The sequence below is a fragment of the Myxocyprinus asiaticus genome, chromosome 19, assembly GCF_019703515.2.
Source record: "Myxocyprinus asiaticus isolate MX2 ecotype Aquarium Trade chromosome 19, UBuf_Myxa_2, whole genome shotgun sequence".
Lineage (NCBI taxonomy): Eukaryota > Metazoa > Chordata > Actinopteri > Cypriniformes > Catostomidae > Myxocyprinus > Myxocyprinus asiaticus.
The window spans coordinates 15,406,571-15,416,489 of record NC_059362.1 but is presented as its reverse complement, the minus strand read 5'-3'; the positions used below and the strand labels follow the sequence as shown (position 1 = coordinate 15,416,489).

Below are 9,919 nucleotides of genomic sequence, written 5' to 3'. Positions count from 1 at the left end.
TGCTCGTGGGCTCCTAGCAGGGGTCACCCAGTGTGTGTTCAAGTAGAAATTCAAAATACTGGGCCTTAACTGCTACATATTTTTTATATTTGAATGTAGGTATATTTAAGTGTATATTTTTATAAGAAGGGTAGAGGGTCTCAATTATAGCTGAGCAACCGTGTGTGTTATTTGCTCTTTAACTTGAATGAGCTCCCATGGGCAACATCTGGTGGAAGGCAATGTAGTTTGGTAAGCCATTGAAATTCCAGTTCCAGTTTTTTGGTGGGTTTGTGGGGGTTGTTGACCCTGAAACCCACTTTTGTGTTTATATACATTGAATTGCTGAAATGTGTATATTTGTACAACTTCTAGTAATGTATTTCAGCCAAACACAGAGAATTTTCCTCCCAACTCTCTCTCTCTCTCTCTCTTCCAATCAGAATAACACATTGCTACATGACTCACAGTGTTTGGCTTTATCTGAAGCTTTATCACCCCATCACAACACTTTTGAATAAACTGCATACTTGTGGAAACATAAAATGTTTTGCCCACAACCAATCTCACTCTTTAAGTTGATGCTCTAGCAGTTAAAAAATAAAACTGCACATGTCTTGCGGAAGAACGTTGTTTTGGTTGTGGTTCGGCTCTGCTCCACTGCGTGGATGAATGTGGTTCGAGGCACCGGTGTACACATGGTTACAGGACATCTTATCAGAATGGACAAATGAATAACGAAAGAAAAGACGGATGTCTGAAAACATGTCATCTGAGCAGGTAAGTGCCATATCTTATGCTGTTGTTTTGACTTATTGGAAACACTGATGTTTTGAAATAAATGACGTTACAAAAGTTAGGCAACGTTTGTTAACATTAGACATAACTATTGCTAGTCTGATAAGGTCAAATATTGTAATTGTTTTTATAACTGCAGGATATTCTGACCAAATAGTCCATGGTAGTAAATAATTTATAGATTGTCATTGTTACCAACCAGTGGTCAACATAATTTCAATACTCACATGTCCTTGGCAAGCCTAGGACTAAAGGATTTATTTATATAAATTATTGCCGTTATTAAGAAAAATACACACGTGTGCTAGCAAGTGAAAAGTTCTGCACCGATTACAGTATAATTATTGTATTTCACTACACACACACACACACAGACATGTGTGTATGATAAGACAATGATACATAAACCATATCAATAAAATATCTTACCTGTTGAGTAAGAAAAAAGCCATCTCTGGGTCATTTTTAAATCCTTTCAGTTGTCACCACCTCTGAAGAGACAAGCCGATGTTGATTCAGGTTTATTACGGACCCTGTCGCTTTCCCTTTTTGCTTGTAGACTCTGCTCTGTTCAGGTTTTTTTGGTTTTTACAACCGGTGATTCCCCGGAGGTTTGCCTTTTTGAATGATCCATTGTCAAGTTTTCTCGTTCGTTGTGACAGCAAACTTTCAGCTTCACGCTACTCCCACACCATACATGCACTACAGTAGCCGGAGCTTATTTCCTCTGTGTACGGATATGACGTGACACGCTCGGGCGAATGACGTATATATGCAATTTCCCGTGAAATCTGTTGCGACAGCTTTAAAATATAAATCATTATTATAGGTTTATCAAAAGTGTATTTGGGTAAAGACATTGTTTGAAAGATGGATTTTTGTTGCATTCTCTCATTAATAACATTTTATTTTTTAACAACAGCAACAAAAAAGTTACATAGTGTAGCTTTAAAATCTTTGTTTATTTCGACTCTGTTATACTGTGCAGGCCAAGATTGAGTGTGCTGGCTTGTATTGATCAGGATGGGATTGGTTAAGAGATATGCCAAAAAACCTTTTCCACTCCCGCAGAGTTCTCCACAATGCCAACTATCATTTCAGAAGAGGGAGGAATGGAAGAGAGAAGGAAGAAAGATAGAAACTAAGCTGTATCCTAAAACTGAAAAATGCTGCCTTCAAAGGCAGTATGCAGAGATAGGAAAGCAACAAGGCTTATGCAAAGCCAGTATTTGTGTAAACATCCTGTATACTAAGATGCCTTCATCTGGCCATCTTTTGAAGGCAGTAGATGTATTTGCTGCTTATGGTATCCCAGCAAGCAGGGGACGTCTCCCAAAAGTTTGCCAACATCTACTTAGGTATGCATTTGGTTAATTTTGTAACATACAACACAGGATGATCCCAGGCCATTTTGGATGTTTGCTACAGGTCTCATTTTTGTCCAGGAGAAACATTCTAAAAACAACTGTTTCGTCCCATTAACATCTCTTTGTCTTTGGTCCCTCAACCAAAGTTTTCACAACATTCAGTGATCTTGCGTTGCAAGAATCATTTTAACTGTAGGGATGTAAGGGTGTATTTACTTTACCTCCAAACCACAGAGTATATATTAGTTTTATGAAGTAAGTGAAACAGACACCATTTTAAAGTTATGTATTAAAAGTTTCAGTGTCAATATTACAAATGAATAGTGTTAAAATGTATACATTAATTACAAACAATAATGACTATGTCCCCATACGTCTCAATGTTGTCAAGTCCCGAGGTTCTTTTTAAAGTAAAATGAAAAGGATGTTTAAAGGACTGGTAGCGAACATCCCTAAAGGTCCCCAAATGTTTGCTGGAAGTCCGGCGATCTTCTGCTTGAACGCCCTTTTAACGTTTAAAGAACCAGTGATAGGAAGGCAACAAGGCTTGTGCGAATCCATTGGTTCTGTAAACATCCTGTATACAAAGATGCCTTTATCTGGTCATCTTTTGAAGGCAGTAGATGTATCCGCTGCTTATGGTATCCCAGCAAGCAGGGGACATCCCCCAGATGTTCATCAATGAACACTTAGTTATGCATTTGGCTAATTTTTTAACATTCATGACAGGACAATCCCAGGCCGTTTTGGACATTCGCTACAGGTCTCATTTTCATCCGAGAGAAATGTTCTGAAAACCATGTTCATGGGACGTTTGCAAACGTCCATTTTTTGTCCCATTAACATCTCATTGTCTTTGGTCCCTAAACCAACATTTTCACAACATTCAGTGATCTTGCATTGCAAGAATAATTTTAATTGTAACGATGTATGGGTGTTTTTACCTCCAAACCACAGAGTATACATTAGTTTTATTAGGTAACAGTGCAATAGAAACAGACACCATTGTAAAGTTATATATTAAAAGTTTCAGTGTCAATATTACAAATGAATAGTGTTAAAATTGATGCATTCATTACGAACAATGCATTCATTACGTATGTCCCCATACGTCTCAATGTTGACAAGTCTGAGGTTCTTTTTAAAGTGAAATGAAAAGGACGTTTAAAGGACTGGTAGCGAACATTCCCTAAAGGTCCCCAAATGTTCACTGGAAGTCGGGCGAACGTCCCCTTGAACGCCCTTTTAACGTTTAAAGAACCCTACACAAAGACGTTTAGGGAATGTTCACAGTGGCCATTCAGGGGACGTTCTGGTGACCTTTTTTTGTTAGCTGTGATACAACCAGCATTGGGTAAGTTACTCAAAAAATCCACTACAAGTCACTAATTACTTCTCTAAAATGTAATCAGATTACTTTGATGATTACTTCATATACACAGTAATCAATTTTAAGTTACTTTCTAAAACACTTATTGTAGAAAACATTTTGGTTTTCCTCTCAAATTCAAAATGTCTATATTTCCTCCACATTCATTGTCGCACACCCTTCAGCTGTCACAGAAATGCTAACATATGCACATATGAATTTATATTTTAAATGTATTATACATATTACTTTAGCGCAAGTAATGTACTTAATAGTAATTACTTTAATTGAAAGTCAATAACTGTAATCTGATTAAAAGAAATTAAATGTAATGTAATACACTACTTTTTTGACTAAACAATAATTAGATTTCAGTAACTAATTACTTTTTAATTTGATACACCCAACACTGGATACAACAATGCTTTACATGCAGTTCGGTTGTTGGTGGAAAGAATAAAAATGGTGTCTCAAAGATTGGTTGATAAAGAAAAACAATTAACAATTTTTGTCGAATTATGGCCATTTCTATTGAGAAATAAGCATCGTAATAATTTAATATGTTTGGATGTCTAAAGCTCATTTGTTCTAGATCATTAGACATGACATTATGGTGCCTTGGAAGACCTTTATTTTGGAGGTAATTTCATACACAAAACACTGCCTATGAAGTCACTGACTGACTGCAAAGCGAGGCAGTAAGGCGGCTGCCTTAGATCTAAAACACAGTCATAATGTATATATATTTCATATAGATGTAAAGGTCATGAACCCCAAAGTTGGGCCAAAAAGATGGAATAGCTTTGGAGGAGCTCTCTCTCATACACACAATCATGAGAATGTTAATTACAAAAATAGGTGGAGAAAGAACATGAGGGACTAGTTATTATGTAGTTATTATGAAGTACAGTACTGTGCAAAAGTCTTAGGCACATAAGATGTTTCACAATAGGAAATATAAATGTTCGACTCCCAAACATTACTTCTGCAAATAGAAAAGATTAGAACAGAAGAACAGGGAGCCCTGCAACAGATGTCATGGCGCCCACAAAGCCCCCCACTGAACATCGTGTCAGTCTGAGATTACATTAAAGAGACAGAAGCAATTGAGACAGCCTAAATAGATAGAAGAACTGTGGCGAATTCTCCAAGAAGCGTTGAACATCCTATCTGCCAACAACCAAGAAAAATTGTGTCCAGGTGTACCAAGGAGAATTGGTGCTGTTTTAAAGGCAAAGGTTGTCACACCGAATATTGATTTAGCTTTTTTATGTTTACTGGACTTTGTATGACATTAAGTGATAAATGAAAACTATTTGTTTAATTATTTTTGAAAACATCCTCACTATGCAACATTTTTGCTATTATGCTTTTATTTAATTTCATTAGTAAATGGGTACATTGCAAAATACAGCTCTAATCTCAGAATACACAATACATATATGGACACATCACCCAGCACACATACACACTTGGATAGTCAAGGCTGTAATGGCTTGTAATGGAAGACTGTATTTGCAGCGATTGCTGAATAACTGCTGGAGCTCATTAATGCTTACAAGCCTCAGCTGGGGATCAGAATATGTGTGTGTGTGTGTGTGTGTGTGTGTTTGTGTTTACTGCATTCTGTGGCAATAGAGGAGTGTAATAAGAATGTTTTAAGACAATTCTAGCATATTTTCCAAGCAAAAAAATGAACAGCACTTGAACTAGATCATGTTTGCCCCCTCTCTCTCTCTTGCACACAGGTAAGTCTGCTTCACATGAGGTCATCACATTCCAGAACATGTTGCACAGTGTGTGGGTTTACTACATTAATCGTGCTCCAATAATAGACATGAAAATCCTCTTAACGTGCCATTCCGTCCCAGATTTACAGCATACACACACTTACTCTACCATTTGCCCACACACTTTCTTCACCGTCTCCTCTGGAGTCTATTGAATGGCAAGTGAGAGCGTAAATCAACGTCACATTTTCACAGAACCAGATTGATTTGTTATGCTGTTATTTTTAGTGACACACTTAAAGGAATAGTTCACCCAAAAATGAAAATTCTCTCATTTACTCACCCTCATGCCATCCCAGATGTGTATGACTTTCTTCCTTCTGCTGAACACAAACAAAGATATTTTGAAGAATATTTCAGCTCTGTAGGTCCTCACAATGCAAGTGAATGGTGGCGAGAACTTTGAAGGTCCAAAAAGCACATAAAGGCAGCATAAAAGTAATCCACATGACTCCAGTAGTTAAATCCATGTCTTTAGAAGCGGTATGAAAGGTGTGGTTGACAAAAATATCCTCCCTGCGATATAGTGACAATATGCACAAAGAATGTGAATCGCTAAAAACAAAAGAAGAAGAATGTGACAGTGAAAGAGATTTATAGTAAAAGAGGACTTAAATATCGATCTGTTTCTCACCCACACCTATCATGTTGCTTCTGAATGACATGAATTTTACCACTGGAGTCTTATGGATTACTTTTATGCTGCCTTTATGTGCTTTTTGAGCTTAACATTTCTGGCCACCAGATCACTTGCATTGTATGGACCTACAGAAGTGAGATAATTTTCTAGAAATGTCCTATTTTTTTATTTTATTTTATTTTCGAATTTTCCCAATTTGGAATGCCCAATTCCCAATGCGGTCTAAGTCCTCATGGTGGCGTAGTGACTCACCTCAATCTAGGTGGTGGAGGACCGTCAATCCACGCATCTTGTCACGTGGCTTGTTGACCGCATTACCGCGGAGACCTAGCGCATGTGGAGGCTTCACGTTATTCTCCACGGCATCCATGCACAACTCACCACGTGCCCCACCGAGAGCGAGAACCACATTATAGCGACCACGAGGAGGTTAACCCAACGTGTCTCTACCCACCCTAGCAACCGGGCCAATTGGTTGCTTAGGAGACCTGGCTGGAGTCACTCAGCACGCCCTGGGATTCAAACTTGCAACTCTAGGTGTGGTAGTCAGCGTCAATACTTGCTGAGCTACCCAGGCCCCTCTAAAAATGTCCTATTGAGTTTTCGTTATTTTTTCTCGTCAGTCCACAGTTTCCAGAGTGCTTTCAAAGCGTTTTTTTGGTGGAGGAATATGGCATTCTAGTGTAGATGAGAGGCGTAAATGTAGCGAAATGTATGCATTTTCAAACGGAATTATGTATGTGGATGTAGCCTTTGTTTATTTTGTTTTAATTCTAGTATTTTAGGGCTGCCAGAGTCACCACGTCAATTGATAAAAGTCATTAAATTTCTCATGGCCATCTAATGTTATCACTATCTAATATTTTTTTTTTTTAAAGAATAATTAATGCATTTTTTTAAAGGTTTAAAATAATATACTGCATATCAAAACAATTTGCAATAATTTTTTTAGTTTGTTTTGAAGTCATTTTAGAATCTCTAGTTTCAGTTTTTCCAATTATTTTTTCATTTCCAATTTATGTTTTTATTTCAATTAATGGAAATGTTATCATTTAGTTTTCATTTACAATAATAGCTCTGATGATCGCACCCATCTTGTTGATTGAGCAATCTGGGGTTGTGAAGGGATTTCCTCTGTGTCTCTCCCTCAGTGTCCAGCTCCTAAATTTAGGAGGCTAAACCTGTTGCGGGTGATTCCTCCTGCACCAGAGACCTAATTCCTATCATATGCACCAGCGTAAATCATCTGTCCCCTCCCCTACTAAATTTCAGTCTGACCTGCTATCAAAATTTTAGAGCTGTGTTAGAGATGTGATTACACATTGCCACATCTGGGCATGTAATCATTGCCATCACGCCTTGATGACATCACCTCAATGTTTATCCCAGCTGAGCTGGTAGGGCACACATGCTCCGCATTCCTTAATCCCACCAACAAACACTTACATTTACACTGTCTGGATTAGAATTAGAGCAAAATTATGCAGTCTGTCTTGTTTCCAAAGACAATAATAGAATGAACATGAATAGTTCATAAATGCTACATTCTCCAGTTATAATTAGCACTTTGGAATTAGAATACAGATTATCCCAAGAATATTTTTCAGATGTACGTCAAACACATAAATACCTACTGGTATCCAAAAGAGATTAGGACCTGTGGGCCAATATACCTGAACTTTGGAACATTATCCATCAGAATTGATTTGTGATTCATATTTTTCAATAAATGATTGTACGTTACTTTAAAACAGAAACAGAGCAGATTTATAGCCATCTGTCATGTTAAATATTTAGGGATTCAGCAGAATGCTGCCCTAATAATATTTCATAGGCACTCTATTGTTCTGGCACACACACATACACACACTCATCTGGCACAAGGCTTATTTTGGTCCTTCAGCATTGCCTATATTTAAAAGGCCATGGGGACTCTCTAGTTCTACAGTCCTCCGTTAATGTGGCCTATTGAGATTAGAGCGACCTTTGCCAATAATACCTGCATGTTTAGAGCTGCCAGTAACAGCAGGTCCACCTCATTATCCAGTCACACTCATTAGAGTCAGTGTGCTCAACTCACAGAGCTGCCTTTGTGGTAAAAGTTTATAGGTGCTGCTGAGAGACTGAGTGTGTTCATGGTATATAAACTCCTCACCTGAGACCTGCTTGATGGCACTGTTTACTCTGAAGAGAAAAGAACAGAAAAATAATGAGACAACAACACTTAAAGGAATAGTTCACTCAAAATGGAAAATTCTCTTATTAGTTACTCATCCGCATGCCGTTCCACACCCGTATATAATTGTTTATGGAGTGACTATCAGTGCTAGGTGTAAATAGCACCTGCCACACAGCGCAGCTATTTGCACTCCAAAAGTCTGGTAGAAACACACAAATTGAAGAAAAACTGTGCCGCCAGTTAATGTAAGTGTGGATGTGCTTTTTTTGTGCGGACGACCCAGGTTCGATTCCGCCTTCCCAATTTTTCCCATCCTGTTTCCTGTCTCCACTCTTAATACACCTTTAACACTACTAAGAATAATAAATAAAAATGAATATAAAGGTTGATTTCCTTGCAATGGAATGTATGTTAGTCTTTATTTAGGGGTGTAAATAGTATCTGCCAGTATTTGCACCAGGCTGCAAATAGCTCCTAACACTATTTGCACTAAGTGTGAATACCATCTATTGCTATTTGAACTAAGTGTAAAATAGCATGTAATGCTATTTGCACTTAGTGCAAATAGCCTACGCCTGTATTTTTATTTTTTATTTATTTATTTTTTATCGTGGAAAAATAATGAGAAAATTTTTAAGAATCTTTAATACTTTTATTTAACTCTGTATCTCTAGCTGTCATACGGCTTTAGATTAGAAGACTTGGAATATTACGCACAAGTCACGGGTGATTTTATGGTGTTTTGACCAGCCTGATCTTATGACATTTACATGAAAATGGCAACATTTTCGCAAACCAAAATTACGTGCTTCATGACAGGTTTGGCTGCCTTTTCCCAGGGAAATGTCCAGCGGGGGGCGCCAAAAGAATGTAAAATTATAATTAGAGGAGGTTTTTAAAGTGAATATCAAATGGATGTTTAAATGAGTAAAACGTACCTGCCTAACCTAACACTTTAACCTAAACCTAACCAATAGTGTTCAAAAAGATAATGGATAGATGAACAAAACAGACATCCTTACCCTTAACCAATGCCTAAACCTAACCAATAGTGTTTAAAAAGCAAATTCGACATGAAAAGCACATTCACTGTAGCAACCATGTCATTTTGTGTTGCTTCTATGACACTTTTGTTTCACTTTTACTCCAAGCATCCTTGGCTGGGCTGGAGGCTTGGTCTCTGGGTCCAAAGTCCATCACTCTATCAGGTGAGCTAATGTGTTAGTTAAATACATTGAAATATGTGTGTAAATGTAGGTGGGTCTGTAATACAAGCGTTAAAATGTATCGTTTTTCAAATGATGCGTTATAGTAAAAGTGTTTTGATATCTTAACATAGCAATGTGTGAGAAAAAGAGTGAAATATCCGTGTTAATTAAGTCATAATCAGCCATTGTAGTCATGATTTGTGTGAAAGTGAATAAAACGCACAGTTGTTATAGTGCCTCTAGTGTTAATTTTACCAGGAAACTGCTGCAAAACATAGAAAGTGGCACGTAAAACTCAGTTTGCAAACATGTAGTTATAGTAATGTTCATTCTATGAGACTAGGTTGGTTTTGACAGACATGGTCACTATGAACTGTTGTTGAATGGGAAGAAGCTGCGTGAACATTTATACATCAACACATCACATCAGTGCCTATTTAGTGTTCAGAAACTTGGCCTGTCCAGTCAGGGTTAATTAATATAGTAGGACAGATACTATTATTCCTGAACACAGAAGAACATGAACCACAATGTTAGAAACAAGCATCTGAAGTTTATTTTCATCAAGATCCCTGATCATGTCAATCCG

General features: G+C 37.5%; 1 protein-coding gene across 1 annotated transcript in view; it reads left to right on the top strand.

Annotated features, from left to right (window-relative positions):
- The first annotated feature begins 611 nt into the window (after window positions 1-611).
- The window catches only part of LOC127410414 (anti-sigma-I factor RsgI2-like), a 115,971-nt gene continuing 106,663 nt past the window's right edge, over window positions 612-9,919 (top strand). The window contains exon 1 of the mRNA XM_051645670.1: window positions 612-759. The gene's annotated coding sequence lies outside the window, so the exon portion shown is untranslated. The remainder of the gene's footprint in view (window positions 760-9,919) is intronic.